Raw genomic sequence first — 22,331 nt, 5'->3', positions numbered from 1 at the left:
TCTCCAGCATCCAGCCGAATAAAATAATGAAGAAAAAAACACACACTCAAACGGGATGAAACGATTTGACAGCTTCCACGGGTATCTTTGCAAGAGAACCGTACACACACGTACATGGATGACAATCACACAACCGCACAACATTGGATTATCTATGATCTCCTTACTCCCACGCTCACGCCGATACTCCCCGATTCTCACCCGATTGGTGGTGGGTTGCCAAATTTGACACACTAATCAACCGATCTCATTACAGCGTGGTGAGAGGATCAATCTCTTTTCCTCTCTCCCGAGAATAGGTGAAGGAAAAAAAGTAAAAGGATAACACTCACAAGCAAACGGCAATCCCAGCAGGCCGAAAGGTTCTCCGTAGTCTAGGCACTTGCATGTATGAGAAGGGCGTCACCATACACATGTATTTTGATATTTTTTGAGGTGTAAACCAAATGTAGAAAAATATTTTCACTTCACAAAAGCTGCGTCCTGTGGAATGTGAAACGTCGGATGCACTGCAAAATGTTTTCGGATCTGAAAAACCCACAATCAATGAATTATGTAGCACGAATTCAATTTCTTCACTGACAAACGGTTTCACTTTCAACTGGAAATTCGCATTGTCACATTTGGGTTCCGATTGGAACTTGAATTCGAAGGCAAAACCGAACCGAACCAAACTGTCACTGGAAAACAAAGTTGGGCAAAGCTTCTATTATCAAAGTTTCAAAGCAAAATTTTCTCCTACGGACAGGTTGCTATCCGTGCAACCGACCAACTAACGATTGTTTAAACTTTCTCGACGACGTCGTTGTCGTCGTCGTCGTCGTCGCCGCCGTAGTCGTCAACGTCGCCGAATCGTCTGCCGTGTCTGTGTTTCTCCGACCGAAGCCCGAGCAAATCTGTCTACGCTGGATTCGGTTCTCGGTTCCGAACACAAAAGATTGAGCAATTATTGACCATCATCACATTGCCACCCGCCCGTGTTCTCCGTCGTGGCCGTCCCCACACTGCTCTTCGTCGTCGTCATCATCGAAACGATAGTTGTCAGAGTAATAGAATATGTCAATGTTGAAGTACACATGTCGTGCGTTACGATAAACTGATCGGCCTGAGGTAATTGTTCACTTCCGGTGAAACCCTCAACGAGTGAACACGTCGTATCGTGTTAGTGCGGTGAAAATTCGAGTATTTCGCGAGAAAGAAAGGATTTTCATCCGTACTTCGGTGACTCCACGTTGTCACATAGCGAGGGTTTCACTTGTAGTCCAGTGAAAAGAAAGTCCATTGGACTATAAACGAAAGCTAACTGGCAATATAGCTAAATCGCTGTGCCATCAATCGGCGTCATCTCAAGTGAGGTGACGCCACCAGAAGTGAAGAAGAAGAAGAGGTAATTGTTTATGATTTTAGTGCTTGTTAGATAAATAGTCTTGTTATTACTGGACTTTTAGGAATCAGTATATTTTTGTAGAATGTTTTGGATCCAACTCATGGATTCTACTAAAAGACTTGATACTTTTCACCAAACACTTTCTACGAAAACGATCTGATCTAGATCTGCTTCAATTCACAAACCAAACTCCATTACTGGAGTGAAAAATCCAATAAGAAAACGGTCGAACAAAAGTCACCCTCTTCTCACCCACAAACCCGACACAGATTTCCACCTTGGCACACTTTGTTCTCTGTGCGTGCGATGCGGTGCGGTGCAATTTGCCATTCCTGGCAAGACCTACTGTGATCGGATCAGTGCCATTAAGTGACGATTCAGCGAATTGGTGCAGGATGTGAAAATGATCTGACGTAGAGCGACTCTCACACACACAGCCACACAATCGCACAATCGGCGAGCGAGAGGAAACGTGCGCGAATGTGTTTATGTTTACCTGTTTGTTCTTCTCATTGCTCCCTCCTGTTAGCCAGTAATCAATTCCCATTTGCGATCACGGCAAAGTGCGAGAATCGTGATGCGAGAGGAAGAGAGAGAGAGAGAGACGGAGAAAGAATCATCAATATAAACAAAGCCCCACGCACACCACCGAGTGGCAAGTTGTATCCCACGAACGCACGTGGTGCTGGTTGAAGGAAAATAGCGAATGATGGATCCTAGCACACACCTACATACGAAGAGGAGTGGTCGCCAATATGATGGAGGATGTAATTTGCTGTGAACAAGCAAGTGAACCTGTGAGGGACCTTCCGTCTCCATCGAAACATGGTTTTCTATTGGCACATCCACCGTTGTTTTTTATATAGGAAAAATAATTTAGGCTTTGACTAGTCGTTTGAATTAACGAACTCGAAGGGTTCGGGAAGAGATTTCAATTTTTAATCGGGTATGGGTATGGGTTTGTATTCCTAATCGGGTACGGATCGGGTTCGAGTTTGCAAAAAAAAAAAACGTGTTTCGGTACTTCTTATTTTAAAGACTGTTCCAGAAAGTATGAACGCAACCAAAAACAGCTGCCAATTCGCAATGGTTCAGAATCTGTCAATGTTTATGGCTGCGACCTGTTTCTAACCACTAGTGCAGTTGTTTATTCGTTTTCATTAGTTTGTTTCGAAATGCGTGGACTTTCAGCAGAACAACGTCGAAAAATTGTGTACAAATGGTGCACAGAACGCGGACTCTCACTGAGAAAGATAGCAAAAATGGAAGGAATAAATGAAAAAGCCGTGTATAATGTAATCAGGAAGTTCGGTGAGGATAACACCTTTGAGGATAAATCGAAAAAAAGATCCTGCTAACCCTGAGTTGGATAAACGTAAACTGAAGGCGTTCGAGCAAAAGAAGGAGGTTTCAGTTCGGGATGTGGCCAAAAAAGTAGGCACTTCGAAGTCGAATGTTCTTCGTGCTAAAGAACGTTTGAATCCTCGAACTTATAAGAAGCAGAAACAACCAAAATGTAGTCCGAAACAAAAAGCATCGATCAGGCCGAGGGTTCGAAAGTTGTACAATACGATTCTTGCTGGAAATTTGAACTGCATAATCATGGACGACGAAATCTTCGTGAAACTCGATTACAAATCCTCGCCGGGACCACAATATTATACGGTGCGAGAAGGGCAAGTGTTAAACCAGTCCGAGACATCGATTGAAGTCGAAAAATTTGGTAAGAAAGCTATGGTCTGGCAAGCAATTTGTAGCTGCGGTAAGATTTCGAAACCCTTCATCACCACTGCTTCAATGAACAGCGAAATTTACATCAAGGAATGTTTACAAAAACGATTTCTACCCATGATTCGAAGCCACAAGGATCCTGTTTTCCTCTGACCAGATCTTGCTTCTTGCCACTACTTGAAATCAACGGTAGAATGGTATACTACAAAAAGTGTCACTTTCGTCCTAAAAGACATGCCCACAACTTCGACAAATTGAGGAATTTTGGGCATTAACGAAGGCACATCTTAGGAAACATGTCTCGGCAGCCGAAACCATTCAACAGTTCGAAAAAGATTGGAAAAAAGTGTCAAAACTTGTCGCCAAGAGGTCTGTACGTAAGTTAATTAGGAACGTTCGCAAGAAGGTGCACCAGCTAGTCTACAATGGCTAAGTAGCAAATGTTGAGAATAATATTCTGTTGTTGTAGTCTGATATTATCAGTTATCGAAAAAAATTGAATATCTAACACTTGTGAATTATTTACAGCGAAATCAAAGTGCGTCCATACTTTCTGGGACAGTCTTTACAATCGGGTTAAGGTTTAGGAAAAATATTTTGCGTTACATTAATGTAAGTTGGAGGTGTTAATTTTATGTAAGTTACAGGTGTTACGAAGCGTTACACGTGTTACTTTTCTGTTAGTTATAGGTGTTACGGAGCGTTACATGCGTTACTTTTTTCATAATTAAAGGTGTTACGGAGCGTAACATGCGTTACTTGTTTGCAAGTTATAGGTTTTACGAAGCGTTACATGCGTTATTTTTATGCAAATCAGGTATTACGAAGCGTTACTTACGTTACTGTTTTGTTGGTTTCACGCGTTACTATGTATGAAAATCATAGGAGTTACGAAGGGTTACATGCGTTACTGTTTTGTTAGTTGTAGGTCTTACGAAATATTACCACAGAGAACAGACATCCAAGTAGAGATTTCAATGTGTGTAAGTAATTTAACGGTTGTTTTAATAAGCAATCACCAATTAGCAATTCTCCTGTAGAGGCGCTTCGAGCAGTTCAGCAGTTGCTTATGGGCTCTTCCGTTTGAGCTTCTATACAATTGTAATTTATGCGTGCAAAGTCGTACGCAACGGTGATATTGAACGGATTTTCACTTGTATGCTTTACACAGCTTTTTTGAAAAAGTTTGTACTAGCTTGGATGTCTGTTCTCTGTGGTATAACGTGCGTTACTTTTTAATTAGTCATGTGTTATAAAGCGCTAAATGCCTTTTTACCTATTTTTATATATATAAAAAATAGGTATAGAATTCGCTTTTTGTTGTAGGTGTTACGAAGCGTTATTTTTTTGTTTCTTTTTTGTTAATTAAGTGTTACGAAGCGTTATTTTTTGTAAGTTAAAGGTGTTAGGGACGTTACATGCGTTGCTTTTTTTTCAAGTTATAGGTGTTACGAAACATTACAATTTTTGAAGTTATGGTTGATACGATGCGTTACATTTTTATTAATTATAAGTGTTACGAAGCGTTACAATTATATAAATAATGGGTGTTTCACACGTTACTTATTAATTATAGGTGCAACAAAGCGTTACGTTTATATTATATATGTTATCTACGTTACTTTTTACCTTTCTCATATAGAAAACCTAATACCGTTTTCGTTTATTGATCAGAGCAGCCCGAGAGCTGACCCAGAGTCGCCATAACAACTTTTGAGATGTTTCTTTTAGCAACCTGGGGTCGCTCTAGATCGGACTGCAATCGAGTAGTTTCGCTGTGAAAATTTTCTCGGGTCGCACCACGACATCCATGCGAGTTTGTTAATTTTTTTTTATGAGTTTTTGCTTAGGGCGCGTACCTCGTGTTCGTTTTACTCGGAGACAGAGTCACCCGCGTGTAGGTTTCAAAACGAAAACGGTATAAGTAATCACTGTGAAACCCGACTTTTTAACCGAGGCCTGAAAAGCCCAATGTCATATACCATTCGACGAACTGAGCAAATGTGTACGTGTGTATGAATGCAACAGAAATATACACACACTTTTCCCGGAGATGGCTGAACCGATTTTCATAAACTTAGGTCGCATGGTCCCATAGCCTGCTATTGAATTTCATCCCGATCCGACTTCCGGTTCCAGAGATATAGGGTGATATGAACTAAAAATATTGGAATAAAAAATATGCACTCACATTTTTCAGAGCTGGCGGAACCGATTTTCACAAACTTAGATTCAAATGAAAGGTCTTATGATTCCATAGACTGCTATTGAATTTCATTGAGATGCCACCTCCGGTTCCGGAGTTACTGGGTAATGTGTGAAAATTAAGGAAAAAATGTGCTTTCGATTTTCTCGGAAACGGCTCAACCGATTTTCACAAACTAAGATTCAAATGAAAGATATAGGTTTTTTAAAAATTCGAGAACATTTTAGTCGTTCTGGAACTTAAGCGTGATATGCGAAAATTTTCATTTTCATGAGTAGTTTTCACAAATGATGGCAAAACGAGGTAAATTCATCTAGTTGGCAGACCTTGTTAGTTAGTGGATATATAAATCTACTTTGGGACTACTAGCTCTCGGTTTCCGCTTCCGAAAACACCGGTAAAAGTGAATAAAAGTTCAGGAACTTAAAACGTCTCGAAAGATACTGTGAATTTTCATCCAGATCCGACTTCCGGTTTCGAAATTAAAGGGCGAAGAGTGTAGAATTTTTCAAACTGTCATGCAAAATTATACAAAAACGGTTCACATCGGTACGTGTTGGTATGGAAGAAGAAAACGCCACCGGCTAGCATACAGCGTGCTTCGTTCAATTTTGTATAGCGTGCGCGGTTTAAATCTATATAAACTTGACATAACTGTTTACAAATTGAAGAGGTTATGGTAGTTTATACCAAAAGGAAGTTTTTAATTCGTACGAAAAAAAATTCTTGACAGAACCTTTTAGTGATATTTTTGAAAACATAAGTCATATGAGAAAGGCATCATTACACCACCAGGTGGATTGAAAAGTTTTTTAATTTTAATTTTACGAATTATTTTGTCGTACATGGTGACTGTTAGAAAACGAGGCAGTTCAAACGGTGTTGGATCCTAGGTGCAAATTAGAACTGTGCGTCAATCCAGAATATCAACGAGCTTTTCATCAGCGGCGGCGCCGTACTGGGGAGAGAGAAAGACCAAATTCCACAAAAGGAAAGTAATGCCAAGACTGCTTTTTTGCGATTTTTCAAGAAAACGTGATTATCTTAGCCTCATGATAGAAAGGATGTTGTGAAGGAACTTAGTTTACTGTCAGAGATCGACTTTTTTTAAGGGTGAAAATTAATTTTTATTTTTTTCATATACCTTGACATTAATTTTTTATATTCCATAAAAAGTAGAAGGTAGGGACAAAATCGCTTGTTATTAACTTAACTTTGCTGCTGAACCATTGCATGGCTAGTATTGCGAGGTCGAGGCTAATTCACGAGACAAACGCTTTATACTCTGAAACCCGGGTCTTTGCATAAACAGATAACAGAGAAAAAGTTATTAGGTTAGATGAATTAAAATATTGTGAATAAAATAAAATAAATTGGCTGTTTGCGGAATAGAAGTTTGGAATAGATCACGTTTTCTGGGTATCTTTAATAGGTGGATTGAGAAGAGGAAAAATCTAATAAAAATCGAAACATTACTAAGCTAGTTTTCTTTATTAAAAAGACTTTCAACCGAAGGAAGATTTGTCTCTAAAACTCAAAAAAATTAAAATTAAAGGCTTATAAAAATCGACAGGCTACAGTGTGCAGGACATGTAGTAGGAATGCCGAAAAAGAGTATGACCTACGTGATGCTCGGCAGAGAATCCTGAAGAGATCGTCGACGGGAGGGCAGACGGTAAACTATATGACCAAGTTCGACGGGTGTCTTCTGATGGACAATGAAACCTATGTCAAGGCTGACTTCGGGCAAATCCCAGGTCAAAAATGGTACTTGGCAACGGCTCGGGGGGATGTTCCAGCCAAATTTAAATTTGTTTTTGCCGACAAATTTGCAAGAAAATTATCTATCAGAAGAGAATATCTGAAAACCTGAACTATTTGGTCAGAAAATATCTGCTTTGTGCCAAGCGAAAATGTAGCAAAAGAACGTAGGGAAGAAAATGTCGAAGTTAGCTCTGAAGCATTTGTTTATATGATCTTAAAAGAACAGATTAATTGAACTGCTTCCCTGTTTAACAATATAGATGTTATTTTCTTCAATTGCGAAGTTTTCAACACGAAACTCTACTGTGCTTTGCTGCCAGAAAACGTAGCACTCTTTAGAACTTGACTCAGAGATTAGTTTAGTAGTTTTCGAGGGAAATTTACATATTTCGGATGCTTCGATTATATTCCCTAAAACTAACTTTTTCCTTAGCCTAAAAATTATATGAAAGATGAATGTTCCGCGAATAAACTTTAGGTCCTAGGTTCATGGAAAAGGTTGTTTCATTTCAGAAACGTTCATTTTTTTCCATCTAAAGGGTGATTTTTTAAGAGCTTGAGAACTTTTTTAAACAATAAAACGCATAAAATTTGCAAAATCTCATCGGTTCTTTATTTTAAACGTTAGATTGGTACATGACATTTACTTTTTGAAGATAATTTCATTTAAATGTTGACCGCGGCTGCGTCTTAGGTGGTCCATTCGGAAAGTCCAATTTTGGGCAACTTTTTCGAGCATTTCGGCCGGAATAGCCCGAATTTCTTCGGAAATGTTGTCTTCCAAAGCTGGAATAGTTACTGGCTTATTTCTGTAGACTTTAGACTTGACGTAGCCCCACAAAAAATAGTCTAAAGGCGTCAAATCGCATGATCTTGGTGGCCAACTTACCGGTCCATTTCTTGAGATGAATTGTTCTCCGAAGTTTTCCCTCAAAATGGCCATAGAATCGCGAGCTGTGTGGCATGTAGCGCCATCTTGTTGAAACCACATGTCAACCAAGTTCAGTTCTTCCATTTTTGGCAACAAAAAGTTTGTTAGCATCGAACGATAGCGATCGCCATTCACTGTAACGTTGCGTCCAACAGCATCTTTGAAAAAATACGGTCCAATGATTCCACCAGCGTACAAACCACACCAAACAGTGCATTTTTCGGGATGCATGGGCAGTTCTTGAACGGCTTCTGGTTGCTCTTCACTCCAAATGCGGCAATTTTGCTTATTTACGTAGCCATTCAACCAGAAATGAGCCTCATCGCTGAACAAAATTTGTCGATAAAAAAGCGGATTTTCCGAATGGACCACCTAAGACGCAGCCGCGGTCAACATTTAAATGAAATTATCTTCAAAAAGTAAATGTCATGTACCAATCTAACGTTTAAAATAAAGAACCGATGAGATTTTGCAAATTTTATGCGTTTTATTGTTTAAAAAAGTTCTCAAGCTCTTAAAAAATCACCCTTTATTTGTTTCCCGTTTCTCATTTCGTCAAATATTCACTGCCAAAATCAGCTTAACTGCCCATTACAGATAGCATCTTCTGGTGGCCGTGTTTCTACTTCCGTAATAAAACTGCTCCCCGGTCACGACTTCACTCAGTTAATAAGCATGCCGCGTATTTGGTTGGTTGTCCTAACGACAAAATACGCTGAGGTGTGCGTATGTGTGCGTTTGAGTATGTCTCGAAGCATACCCTCTAGACGATGAATCAATTCCAATTGGTATGCGGAAGAGTAAATAAAGTAGGCCGAAATGATGGCAGGATTGCCGTAGTTAATGACACGGGCTACAATGGAGGGTACCCGGGTACTCTCACATGATCTATCGGACTGAATAGGCGGCAAATAAATTGCATTTATGGTGCCATCAACCGTCAAGCAGAATACCTTTTTCATGGCCGAGATGGCTTGGGGTTGAGCAATTTTATGGAGCAAGCGGGTTGGTATCGGATAATTGATGATGGGAATGGGTAGAAAGCTGTCACGGTGAGACAAGCGATTTTTTTTTTCCCCATAAATACGTTTATTTCTTAAGGCAGTTTACATAAGTTTTTCTTCGCCGTAGCATCACTTTTACATAATATTCTTATCCTAATTTAATTCTAACATAGTCACAACGTTTTGAATTTATTAAAACATATTCTCTTATAGCTTAAATATCATCTTACGACAAGCGATTTTAGTACTGCCCAATTGTGATCGAAAACGAAGCTTGACTCGTTCTTTTTTTTTTTACTTTCGCAAGAGGGATGCTACACGAAAAATCGGATGATGTAATCCGATCACAGAATGTGTGCCACGGTCATTAAGAAGAGGATAGAAATCTAATTTGCTCAAAGATTTGGCAAAGCAGAGGCTGTCCCGTAGTTTCAGTTTGAATCAAAGAAGAGGCCACTCAGCGCTTTACTACGAAATCGAAGCTCCATATCCGACCCAGTCACGTCGCGTAGGAAACAATTTCAACACATGTCCTTTATCACTTTCACGAAACGACTGCCCTCTCGTATGTCGGGAAAAGGAAGCCACAGCCACATCCCGGTCGCACGTGTCGTGCCGAATAGAAGAGAAAAAACTGGGACAAATACACGCGGAAGTGAAACATTCCAGCACTATTTTCAGTCGATTTGTCACAATTGACACTTCGATTACGATTCGTTCGTCGTCGTCGTGTTGTACGAGGGGATGCGGTATCTCTTTCCTTCCTGGCAGTAGGCCCCGTAGTAAAAGTTCAGAAATGGAAGCCAATAAAAATATGTTTCACATCACAGTTGGCGGTGGATACAGGCATCCATAGTTCGGCTGTGTAGAACCACAGACAAACAGATGATTGAAGGGTTTGTTCAGTAGATGTATTCAGAAGTTTCTAATCGCTTTAATATCACCGATAAAATGAGAGAATCAATTATCAGCTAGTGGATCAACTTTTCAGTCTTCATAAATTAGTTTCAGTTACTTTGGCTGATTTTCTTTTCTGCAGAAAACAAAATCGGATAACTTTCGGTTTGATAGTTTGACAACCTGCCAAATTGAATAGAAAAATTCTTCCGATTAACCCAACCCAACCGACCTCGTTCCGTGAGAATCGGAAAAGTGTTGAAAAATTGAGACATGCCTTAAATTCGCTGGTTACTCAAATGCGCTTATCGGATTCCGGTTAAAGAAACCGTCACCACCGCCCAGAACGGGGATGAGTGAGATGGGTAACCGGGCGATGAAGGGTGCTGACACCGATCGTTTTCAACACTGACAATCGCGGGCGACGGCGGTCACATCTGATGTGCCTGGCGAATCTCCTCTCTCTCGCTCTTTATCTATGATCGAAAACTTATTTTTCTTCGCTCTGATCCTGGTTAATGGGAAGGGTTCACCTCGAGGGTTCTGACAGTAATTTATTGTCTTTTGAATTTTCTTCAGTCTATTGCGGGGAAGCGCCACAGCAGGAGGATCCCGGCTTTGTGACAAGATATGTGAAGGTATAGATTTTTTTTATTTTGTTTAGCTGGCGAGATAATAAATCATTCTAGCTAACTTGAAGTTAATGGACCACACAATTTTAAAGCAAAGCGAAATATTTCTAAGAAAGAAATTAGTTTGTCAAACTGCAAATCTGTGACATTTGGTTTAGTATCGAAAAATCTCGGTTAAATCTTCTGGAATTTGTATGCGGAGTTCGGTATGATTTCCACATGGATTCCGAATTAGATTCAAACCACATTATCAAATCCGAATGAATTCCGAATCAGCGAGAAATTTGCATTCGGAATTCCATGTTGAAATCATAATGAATTTTGAGTAAATTCCAAATCCAGTACAACAACCGATTGCGAATGAATTTCGCCTCCAACCGGTTGGTTCGGAAATCTATCAGAATTGAGTGAGAAGATGCGGACTGAATTATCGATTCGTTTTCTTCTTCCCGATATTGCACGTTTTCAGTTTACTTTTAAATATAAACATTATATAACTGAATGTATCAACTTGAAGATTTAAAGTTCTTCGGATTTATAGAACTAGTAAATAACGAGTTATTCCTAAATTTCCAACAAAAACTATTGAAATTCGCTGGAAATTAACCAAAAGGCCTACCTTAGTCAGCATCATTCATTTCTTTAGCTGGAGTGAAGTGAAATGGTGTAGGTCGCCTTACTTTCACACTAACACATGCATAAAATACACGAATATTCAATGACATTTATAATGTCACTGTCAATCGGGTTGATCGAGCATTCAACTCAGACGAAAATTGTAGTGAAAATCATAAGGCAGACCTCATGATGCATAAAAAATCACCATTTTATAAGATTTATATGAAAATATACCTTTGCAATATACAACATCTCATCTATCACTAATATAGTTTTCATACGAACAACTTCTGAATTCCACAGTATTTGAGAGAAATTATGTTTGTCGTAGAGATTTCGCAAAATGTTCCTAAAAATGTCATATAATTTTATTAAGGCTTTTTATTGGAATTGCAATTTTCGTGACTTCATAAGGCGGTCTTATGATTCGCATACGATATTCATGCGACTAAAAACCATACGAAATCATTATGAAATTCCATATATTTTTTGCCTGAGTGTAAGAATTCATCTCTCATTCCGTCGTTTCGATAATGTGGGCTTCAGCCTAACGTATCGTTTCTTTTCAGTGTCGGAATCAGTTGTTACACTGGAGTCCGCATTAGTTCGGAACTCGAACTGAAATCCGCATGGAATTCGAAATGAACATTTTTCGCTCTACTTCGGAATTCATTCCGAACTGAATTGAATGTTTGCTACCCGTCTGTGAGGAATTTTTACAATCAGCGGAAACCTGGCAGAATTCTAGCAGCTGTCAAAATTGCTCGGGTTGCATTGTGTCGTTCTCTTCCTGAACATGTCTTGCAAATTCGTTTATTTTTTTATTTCTTCAGCTTTATTCCATTTGATCTCCGCAACGGATGTTTCATCAATCCTGCATTTCATTATCATATCAACAACTTACAACATATTAGTTGTTGAACGATTTAGTTTTTTGTTTCAATTTGCTAAGTAAATATCGAAACGGTAGAATATATGGTCCATTTTCATTGTTTTACTGTACATAAACCGGAGACGGTGGGGATATTACTTTTGGAACATCTGTAAATGTACATTTGAGAATAAGAAAAACTTTTTTCATATATGGCGAACATATCAAGCATCTCCATTTTCAGTATGAATAATTGGAGCCCCGTTGGACTAGTTTTAATGAAGAATTTTGGAAGTTACTTCCTTTCTATTGTATTTTTGTAGGTAAAATATAATAACAAACCGTTTCACCAAACTAAACGAGTATTTAGTTCGGTATGCCATTTAACAAACGTCCAACAAAATCTAACCACTTTCTCAGTGGGCTGCGATCAGCCCGGTGGTAAGAATATGGTGCTCTAGCAAGCAAAGTGTAGCCAACATCTCGGGACATCACAGCCCTCAAAATGTGGTAAACAAGCCAGTATTCTGGCAGAAGTCTGCCAATAATGTAACCACCATCTCTGGTGGAGAATTTGGCTTGAGTAACGACCTAATTTTGGGTAGTTTCTAGAAGCGCTCGACAATGAGTGATTTCTAAGTGAACTCGATTTTCAGTACAGTAAAGATGACAGAAATTTTTTTTATCAGTTTAAATTTTTCCATTCACTTCATTTTCATTTGCAATTTTATTTCATTTTTTTTAAACAGTGTTTACACAGCTTCTGTTAGGCTTTCTGACAGTTAATTATGTCCATATGTTTTCGACGGCTGCCAGAGTCTACCCAGAAATCTAAGAACCCTGTCGGATGTCGGAGTTGATTTCAAACGTCTTTCTAATTTAAAAGTTAGAATTCTATTGTATTTTGACAGATGTACTTGAAAAATGATCGAGCAACTGTGAAGAAGTTCCTAATTTTGCTGAGAAATTTGTGAGCTTCCCATCAAAAATCGAATGCCAAATTTTGAAACATGTCAAAAATCGATGAAAAAAAATTATTACGCATGTTTTGATCACAGACTAACAGACATGACAGTATGAGTAAATTCTTATAAAAATAATTTTTCGTGATGCACTAGTTCCACCTATATTGTACTGCGCGAACTATTTACTATCTGTACACCCCTTGTGTTATGTAAAAGTTTTTTTACTAGTTGGTTTCCCCTCGTTTGTCAACACCGATCAGCTGCTTGCAGGGATGCCTGATTTCATCAAAATATTTGAAAATGAATCGTCACAATAAATTATTGGATTACATTGATAATATATTTAACTTTTTCGCGATGTTGGAAGGTTACCATTAATTTGACTCAACGTTGTTCATCTAGACTATTTTTTATTGTGTTGGTAGTTTTCACCCGAAATTAAGTGGTGGCAGACCAGAAGCAAGTAAATATTGTAACAAAACGGGTTCGGGTTTTGTATTACGTCGGAGGATGAGAAGTAGGCACAATTATGTATATAGTTTTGGCAATATGTATTAAATCTGTATCCTGCATGAAATTCGCATGGACGTATACAAATCAATACATTACAGGTAATTCTGTATGAATGGCAACTCTGTTGATAAATGAAAAAAATAAACACAGTCTAGATGACAGACAGGATGTTTTTGATAGGGTAACGTGGCGCCATCATAACACATGTGAGTACTGTCCCAAATAAAGAAATATTCGAAATGACCGTTAAAATGATCGAAGAATCTAATTTGAGTGTCCTGTCTGTTAGTCTGTGTTTTGATTGCTTTCGGCGGTATTTTGGAGAAATCGTAAAACGAATAATGTAGTTCGAAGAATTGATGTTTCTTGTTTCCTCTTAAATTAAAATGTTTTGTATTTTGAGAAAATGCGTGGAATTTGCAGTTGAAATACTAATATTTGTTCTCTTTCTAGAGATAAAAAATGTCAAATGTTACAATGTTGAACAAAACACAAACAGTGTCAATACTGTAAACTTCTTCAAAAGTAAAAGCATTCCAGTGAAATCCTCTTCATGTTGGTGACACGTTTCTTCACGGGCCTAACGGTGACTCTAGGTAGCCTCAAAACAACTCTTTTCTGAATTAGCTAAACAATTCGACAACAAAAAAGCAGCGCCTAACTACGAGAAGCTTTTTCACCTTTTCAAATCTCGATTAGCCGAATCACTCCGGCTTCCGGCCTGCAACGGTTGTCACCGGGAAGCACAATGAACAAGAAAAAAAAACAAACGTCCGACACGGGCGGAAACTTTTTAGATTAGGAATCCAAATTGATTGATGAACCGAAACCTGGCGCGGCTAGGTGCAAGAGAGAGGATGAATACAGAAAAAAAAAATAGACAGACCAACTGGTTGAAGTGTCAACGGCGATCATGTTTCGCACAGCGGCAGACACGCATCACTGGGAAGCGCGTGACATAGTCGAAAAATGAACAAACAAAAAAAAAGAAGAGAAAAACATGGCAAGCTACTGGACACTATGGAACTGCGGGAGGGTACGCACAGTAGCATTTGTACATCAGTCCACTTTCCGCTCACGGCCTGCTTCGATTGGCCGGGAATGTCATTAGTTTAGAAGTTTTTCGCACCCGCTGAAGCTTGCTGCAGAGGAGCGGTGAAGTTTTTTTTGTCCTGGTTTGGTCGGTATTGGATGAAAAGTTAAATTATCGAATGGAATGTGTATGTTATTTGGGAGGAAATATGAAATCAGTTTCGAATTTGTTCATCACATTCGATGAGCTATATTGGGTAGTACAGTCTGATCTGAAACCGGTTGGACTCGAATGCTTTGAAATCTGGAGCTCATGATGAAAGAGATAGTACAATGGAACAGTAGGTAATCCTTTGACGAGAAATTGTTTTCTCATGATCTGCCGCAACGCTTAAAAGTCTTCAAAAATTTCCGTTTCGTTTATTTTAAAACTTTCATTTATCCCGTAATCACGTGACGTTTCCTGAGATACTTTAAAATCTTACAACACTTTTTCATTTTTTGAAAATTTTTCAAAGATCTTTTTTCAATTCACAAAAAAAAAAGCCACTGAGATTAAAACAAATTGGTTCTGCTCACTTTTAAACTGCATTTTTAGATCTTGCGCTGAATACAGCTGTCTTATTTTAACTTTTTCTAATCGGATGGCGTTTCAAGTTTAAATCCATTCGATCCATCTTTTCTTCCTTTCCTCAACTGCAGCTATTTTGCTAGATCATCTATTCGTGAGAAAATTTACCTGGAAATCGTGGTTCGCATCAATTTCTAATGAGAAGACGTATCGAGTCTGAACTTTTCTTTTTCTGTATCTTCAGCTGGTCAAAAGAATGACAGCATATCTTCTGAAGTTCCTCCTTCTAAAAAAAATTCGTTCCATATTTATTTTCATTACTCAACTGAAGATACTTTGCTGAATCATGACAACTTTTTCTCTCACCTTTGCTATCTGTGATTAACGCTTGAATTTTTGGACAGTTTCAGTTCAAAATAACGATCGGCAACTATTTCTCCTAAATCATATTTTTCACAAATTTATTCTTTGTCTTTACTAAATTACAAGTTCGTTTTCTGAAAAGTAGCAGCACCGTCAATCTAATCTGTAGTCTAATAAATTCAAAACAAATTTGTTTGTGAATTTTTCTGACATCTCTTCTAATCAAACGTTTCAAACTTTAATTTTACGGATAGTTAAATTAAAGGCATTATTCTCTGCTGCATACCAAATTTTCGAATTTCGATTTACCAAAAGGATTTGCTGTATTCAAGTAAGTAAAATATTGTTTCCTGAAAATGCAGTATCAAGCAGTGAATGCCAAAGCGTTCATTAATTACATCGTAGTTACTGAAATTTTAGTAAAATGCTGTCATTAATTTCTGCATTGGTTCACTAAAACGTTCAGCAAAGCAGATAATTGTTTACTGATTTCAAGACAGAACATTTCTGAACTTTCATTTGGTAGAATGAATTGAGAAGCTCTTCTCAGGAACCCCTTTTCGTTTTTAAGGCTGTTCAGTGATAATAGTTCAAGTGTAGATATGTTTTGCGTTCTTCCTCAACTTCAGTTTCCTTTCCAAATCACGAACTCGCGAGCTAGTTTAGCTGAAATCCCGTCTGTCAACTATGTTCCACTACCTTTTCTGTTTCAACGACGTTTCGAGCTACAACTTTTTGAGTCTTTCAGGTGGTAAATTGAGCTACTTTGTCTTTTTTAATACATTGTTCCTCAACTTATCGATACTTTGCTAAAGCTTAAGTTTGAAACGTCATCTGATTGAATGTGAAGGTGGACAAAAGTTACTGATAAGACTGAGAATTGATGATTGATGAGAATTGATGATTCGAATTACCTGAGCAGGAGCAAAACACGACACTGAACTTCCGTGTTGTAATTGTGAGACAGAAAAAATTGTATGCTTGTTTTATTTTTGTTGCGATATAAGGGTTTGATCAGTAAATGTCAGTTACAAATTCAATAGTAAACAAATGATACAGCGATTACAGATCTCTTGACAGTTAAATGAGTAAGCCATGAATAATTTGAGTTCTGGTCAACTGTAAACTGTCAAACTGCTTCCGAGACAATTAAATTAGATCCTACCTTATACTACTTATTTACAGTTGACGTTAGTTCGAAACGATTTAAAATCAAGACTCTCTCGCGGTTCCGCTTTGAGTGCTTTGCGATAATCCATCTTGATTAATCGGTTGATTTTACTCCATCGCGTTTGCCGAAAAAAACGGCACGCTAATGCTTTGTTATGCACTCGTACGCCGTCTCCTTCGATTGGATTCTATTGCAGAAGGTTTTGTTCACAACGATGACACCGGAAGGTGATACGATAGTAAGGGACCAGCATCTGTCATTTCGGTATCGGTTATCTGCGACTCTCCCGCTCCCGTATGGAACACTTACAAACATACACACATACACACATGCAAACTCTGATTCGTCACTTGTTCGCTCTTTTGTTTCTGCTCGCCTGCTGTGATGCGTGCAGCGTGAGTAATTGAGTGAGGGAGCGTGCGTGTGTATGAGTGTAAAGCATCACATTGTGGCCCAAATCTGGATTCTTCCGTCTTACTCACACACGGTTCACGCCTTCTTTTGATTTCTTCAGATTTTCTTCGATATTATGAAACCTTTCGGGGCACTTTTTTCGGAACTTCAATACCGATATTGAACACAGTTCTCCAATTGGCATTGCCCTTGCGAACAATCGCCGTTAAGGCTAGTCCCAGCTTTATACCTATTTACCTATACTGAAACAGTCTCCTTTCTCAGAATTTTCTTTTCGATGTAAAAGGGAGTATCTTGTGCGGCAAGGCCCAGAAAAATATGCCAATTTTTCTTACCCGTGCGATTCACTGCACTCAATCGAACCTAACTCGAACCACCCGTTAAACGCGAACCTTTTCCAGTAACAAGCCGTGGCACACGCGGACAGACATTCCCTGCAGAGGATCGATTGTTTTACACGTCCTTTAGCAACTTTTTTCTTCGGTCTGCTTATCCGAACACTTTTCCGTAACCGTGGCTCAGCTCGGTTCTTTCAGTTCGGTCCCTTTTCCGTTGACCATCAGCGCACCTAGACGGGGCTACCAAAATTTCCAACAACTCTGCGAACACTCGGAAACGGATTCTATATTCGCAAGGAAAAAAAGGAAATTTTTCCAAGCCCTCTTAAATCCGACCGAAGGACCGACGAAACTAGCTCGCGCGACACACACACTCTCTCTGACTGGATTTGATACGACTCTGGTTGGCTGACTGGATGGTTGGCTCTGGAACTGCAATTCTTCCTCCGATGAACCGCACGCCCATAAGAAAAGGGATCCCTTGCGGCGTGCTGCTCCCGAAGTTTGACGATGAAGTGTCAAACGTGTAACGGGTCCACGGTGTCATCGCTGGCTCTCACGCGTTCTCCACCCGAAGCTCCTTTTTATTGGCAAGCTCACATCGCATCGCACCGAGGATGAACGAGGTTCACGTTTCAGAAAGGATGCATTTTTTTCTGATCTCGTTGATGAACAAGCGACCACGGTTCCACAATCAAATTTTTGACATTGATACTAATTTTCAAATATCAAAGCAACCCGAAAATACTTTTACTACTGCTATCGCATGAGCCGTGAAAACACACGAAGCTGTCAAATTGAAACATGGGTGAAGTTCATTTGATAGCGGATTTACCAGATTCATCATTTTCCACCCCTATCGTCAGTATCGGCACCGAGAGGAAAGCAGCCATGGTTACCAGAGCAGAACTCAAGCGGAAAATCTGTGAGCAATGGACAACATCGATATCCGAACGGCGCATGTGCATCCAACGCGGGAAGGATGAGTGTTTCACGTGTGAATCCTGCGTTCATCGCCACTGTCAGGCCGTGCAGTGGAGGCTGCTTTCGGATGGGTTTTTGGGTGGATGTGAAACCGAATACATCGGGATGGATCTGTGAGTTCGTGGAAAATGATAACGACGTTACTCATCCTCAAATGGGAAGTTCAATTTGACCGCTAATACTCGACGAGAACGGAAGTGTTTCGAAATCGTGTCACTTTGGTTTATTTTACGGCGAGTATTGTCACGATTGACAGTTCAGTTGACATTAGACATCACTTCTGAACCATAATTTAGTTTTAGATTTTATCTTCATAATTTAGTTTCAGAATTTAATTCTCGAATTCAGATTTAGAATTGAGTTCTGGAATTTATTTCGTGATTTAGTTTCAGAATTTAATTGCTGAATTCAGATTGAAAACTTTTTTGGGAATGAATACTAAATTGGATTTATGAACTAAAATCATTTCCTTAATTCAGGTTCGGAATTGAAGTTCAGAATTCCGTTCTTAAATTAAATTCGAAACCGGGATTCGAAAAACGAACTCAATACCTGAACTGAAACTGAATTCTTGATCTGGATTCGTAACCTGAATTTTGCAACCGAATTCTGATCATGTCCTTGCTGCCAAATGCAGTCTTTGAACTTAGTTCAAGTTTCCAAATCCTGGTCCTGAGTTTAGGTTCTGGTGCAGATAAATAAATGATGACAAAAAGTACGCAACAGTTGGAAACATCGGATAAATTCCACAAATCGATTATTTTAAAACCATTAAAATATTTCCAAAGAACTATGCGAAGTTTTCCTCAATTGATTATGTAAATCTTTTTTGAAAGACATTGTTTGTTGTATTTTGTCAAAGAGTCAACCTTTAGTACAGATGCCAGTTACAATTCTGGGAGTGTAAAGTCACTGAAAGTTGCAAAATTCATACAAAGCATAGCCTTGGTATTACATTCCTGTAGTGGAATTTGACCTTCTGTTTCAACAGACTTCACAGCCGATTCAGAGTGTATAGAACCATTGCATACATACAAACAAACTTCTAATACGAACGTTTAGCGATATCAGACCCTGTCAGCTTGGAGCGAAATTAATCTTCAGTTCAACAACGCCATCGCACGGCATCACATTCAACATATCATGTCAATTCTATGGCTATTTTGGCGCGCACGAATTTGACATTTCTCTCCCTTACTTCTATGTATGAGATTCGATGCGGACTCACCTAAGGGCGACATGTTCGTAAAAAAGGATGTTGCCTATGATTTGTTCGGGAATTGTGAGAGCTGGATATCTTGTTAATATGATGTCTTTGGCGATATTCAGTTGTGTGAATGAATCATTTAAATTTTATTCGTATTCACGTCCTCCAGTTTTGTCTATGACATTACCTGCCCGTCTTTTTGTTGAATTTCTGTTCTATTAAATACCAAGCGGTTTCTATACGTTTACCACTCAACTCATCGTATAAAGATATACGCCTGAAACCTTAAACTTTCAAACAGAATTGTAAAATCCGTGAAAACCTTTATAATCACGTCACATTAAGCGAAAGAATACCGCCCATTGAAAAATCATCCGAGAATTTCGCTCGCCCGCTCGTACACGGCTGGCAGGTTCCCCCCAAAACGACGGGCTATGTCTGCCAGAAATTTTTACCGACGTTCTGGCAACAATGCAACAACGGCTATTAACGGATCTGTATCTGCCGGATTCTTGCCATACAAGCCATGATATGTAATTCTTCATTTCTTAAAATATTTGATATGTAATTCTTCATTCCTTAAAATATCCATTATTCAAGATCATTTACCTCGTCTCAAGAGTCGTTTTCATTTTCGTATTTATTGACATGGATATCAAATGAAGTGGAAGAAAAGCAAATTAGCAAGCCACGTCCGACGAGAGAATGACGCAAATTCTCCTGGGAAATTTTGGCGGCCACTGGAACGCAGCCAGGCTTCTGCCGGTTGCCAGAATTCCTCACAAGCGGTATAGCTTTAGTATTTTTAAACGCATTGGCAACAACCGGGCTGAATAAAATTATCAAACGAAAAGAAACGTTTGGTAGAAAATTGGTAAGAGTCATCGACGAATGGTGATTCGTCGGATCATACATGATTTATGAATATGAAAAAATGTTTCGAGGATTGGATCAAGCGCTGGCATAAATGTGTTGCTGTCGACGGGGAGTACTTTGAAGGGGAAGGGGAGAGTATCGTATTAAATCAAATCCTACTCGAAAAAAATTTTCATTGTAAATCTGTTTACAGAAAAAATAAAACTGAATGTATCCGAAAAAAACTGTAAACCTGTATTGAAAACCTGTATATGGAAATGATAAGAAATCGAAGCACATCGGAATGTAAGTCTTCAGAATCCAAAACTTTTCTTGGTCTTAATTTTATGATGGAAAATCGGAAAAACACTGGAAGTTATTTTTGCGTTTGAGCCTCTGAAAATGATGATTTGATGAAAACATTTGACTTAGTCTTATTATTTTAACCGTAGTTTATTAGGTATAATGCAATTGACAATCATCTTCATTTCTACTACCTGTCGTTATGACCAAGGCCGCCATCCTTCCATCTTATCAGAAGCAGTTTTAGAAAGCAAAAGGAATTACCAAATATATTATATATGAATATGGATCAGAAGTGCAATTTCAACAATAATTGAGCATGATGCCTACATAAGCGGACCTTACACGATTGTTAAAAGTGTCATTACTAAAAAAATAATATCATTTTAATAAACGTGTAAGGTGCAGTAATGACGAGTTTGCCATGCAGATTTGAAACAACATTACTTAGTCATCATTAAAAATGACAAAATAATTTTCGTGTAGAGTTGTGAACATTTTCATATTTAAAAGATTTTTTCTGACGAAAGTGAATATCGCCTATAAATAATCAGACCCTGTCAGCTTGGAGCGTATTCAGTTTTCAGTTCAGCAACACCATCGCATCACTTTCAACATATCATGTCAATTGTATGGAAGGGCAGTGTTGCTATTTTAACGCGAACGTATTTGACATTTCTCTCCCCTTCTTCTATGTACGATATTGGATGCGGATTCGCACGAGGGCGCCATGCTCGCAAAAAATGGTGTTGCCAATGATTTGTTCGGGAAATGTGAGAGCTGGATATATTGTTAATATGATGTCTTTGGAAAAAGCGAACTGAATTGACAAACCCTTTTTTGTTCTTCTCCGATATTGTATGTTTCCGTGCTGAATTGTGTTAAAATAAGAAATGGAAATTTATTTGTATAAAATATATAAATTTGTAACTTCAAGCGGATGTATGGAACTACTTAAGGATCAGTTCATTCTTAAAAGACAACAAAAACTGTTGGAACTGTCCAATCCTCTAGCCGGAGTGTAATGTAATGGAGTTAGTCGCTTGACTTTCATACTCACACATCCATAAACAGAGCGAAAATTCTATGACATTCGTAATTTCACTGTCAATCGGGTTGATCGAGCACTGGGCAACTAGCAGCCGAGTAAGAATTTATTACTCAGTCCGTTTCGCATCTATCAATCGATAAAATAATAAATTAAGTATATATATAGTACAAACCATACGGCAATTAAAACCAAATTCGTTGCCATCGAAGCGACTATAATTTTAATGATTTGTTACATTCTTCATGCTCGATTAAAAGTCTCCTTGTTCAAATATTTCGTGTTACTGGTTGCTCATTATACATATTCGAGTACGATATTAGTTTTCAAGTCATTGACGAATTTAATTGTTTCCCGAAATTAAAAGAAAGATTACCGATTGTTGATTTAATAACAGGCACCATATTAGAAAATGGCATAATGATGGAACTGATCATCCCTATCTACCGTTTGTTGTCAGAAGAACATTGCTCTCGATGTTGCATACAATACGTTTCAGCAATACTGACAGCTTGCGTCCAACATT

The 22,331-nt window shown here is 38.6% G+C and overlaps 1 protein-coding gene across 9 annotated transcripts in view; it reads right to left on the bottom strand.

Annotated features, from left to right (window-relative positions):
* Nucleotides 1-17,816, bottom strand: part of LOC131431200 (cubilin) — a 229,885-nt gene extending 212,069 nt beyond the window's left edge. For 3 of the 9 annotated variants that reach the window (XM_058596796.1, XM_058596822.1, XM_058596842.1), the window contains exon 1: nucleotides 333-881. The gene's annotated coding sequence lies outside the window, so the exon portion shown is untranslated. Of the gene's footprint in view, nucleotides 1-332; nucleotides 883-17,405 lie in introns of those variants that run through there. The other 6 variants (XM_058596782.1, XM_058596806.1, XM_058596814.1 and 3 more) reach the window with 3 other exon arrangements.
* Between the last annotated feature and the right edge of the window lie 4,515 nt (nucleotides 17,817-22,331).

The sequence above is a fragment of the Malaya genurostris genome, chromosome 1 (assembly GCF_030247185.1).
Source record: "Malaya genurostris strain Urasoe2022 chromosome 1, Malgen_1.1, whole genome shotgun sequence".
NCBI classification, from domain to species: Eukaryota; Metazoa; Arthropoda; class Insecta; order Diptera; family Culicidae; genus Malaya; species Malaya genurostris.
Note: the sequence above shows the minus strand (reverse complement) of the source record. Positions and strands in the feature narration are given on the sequence as shown.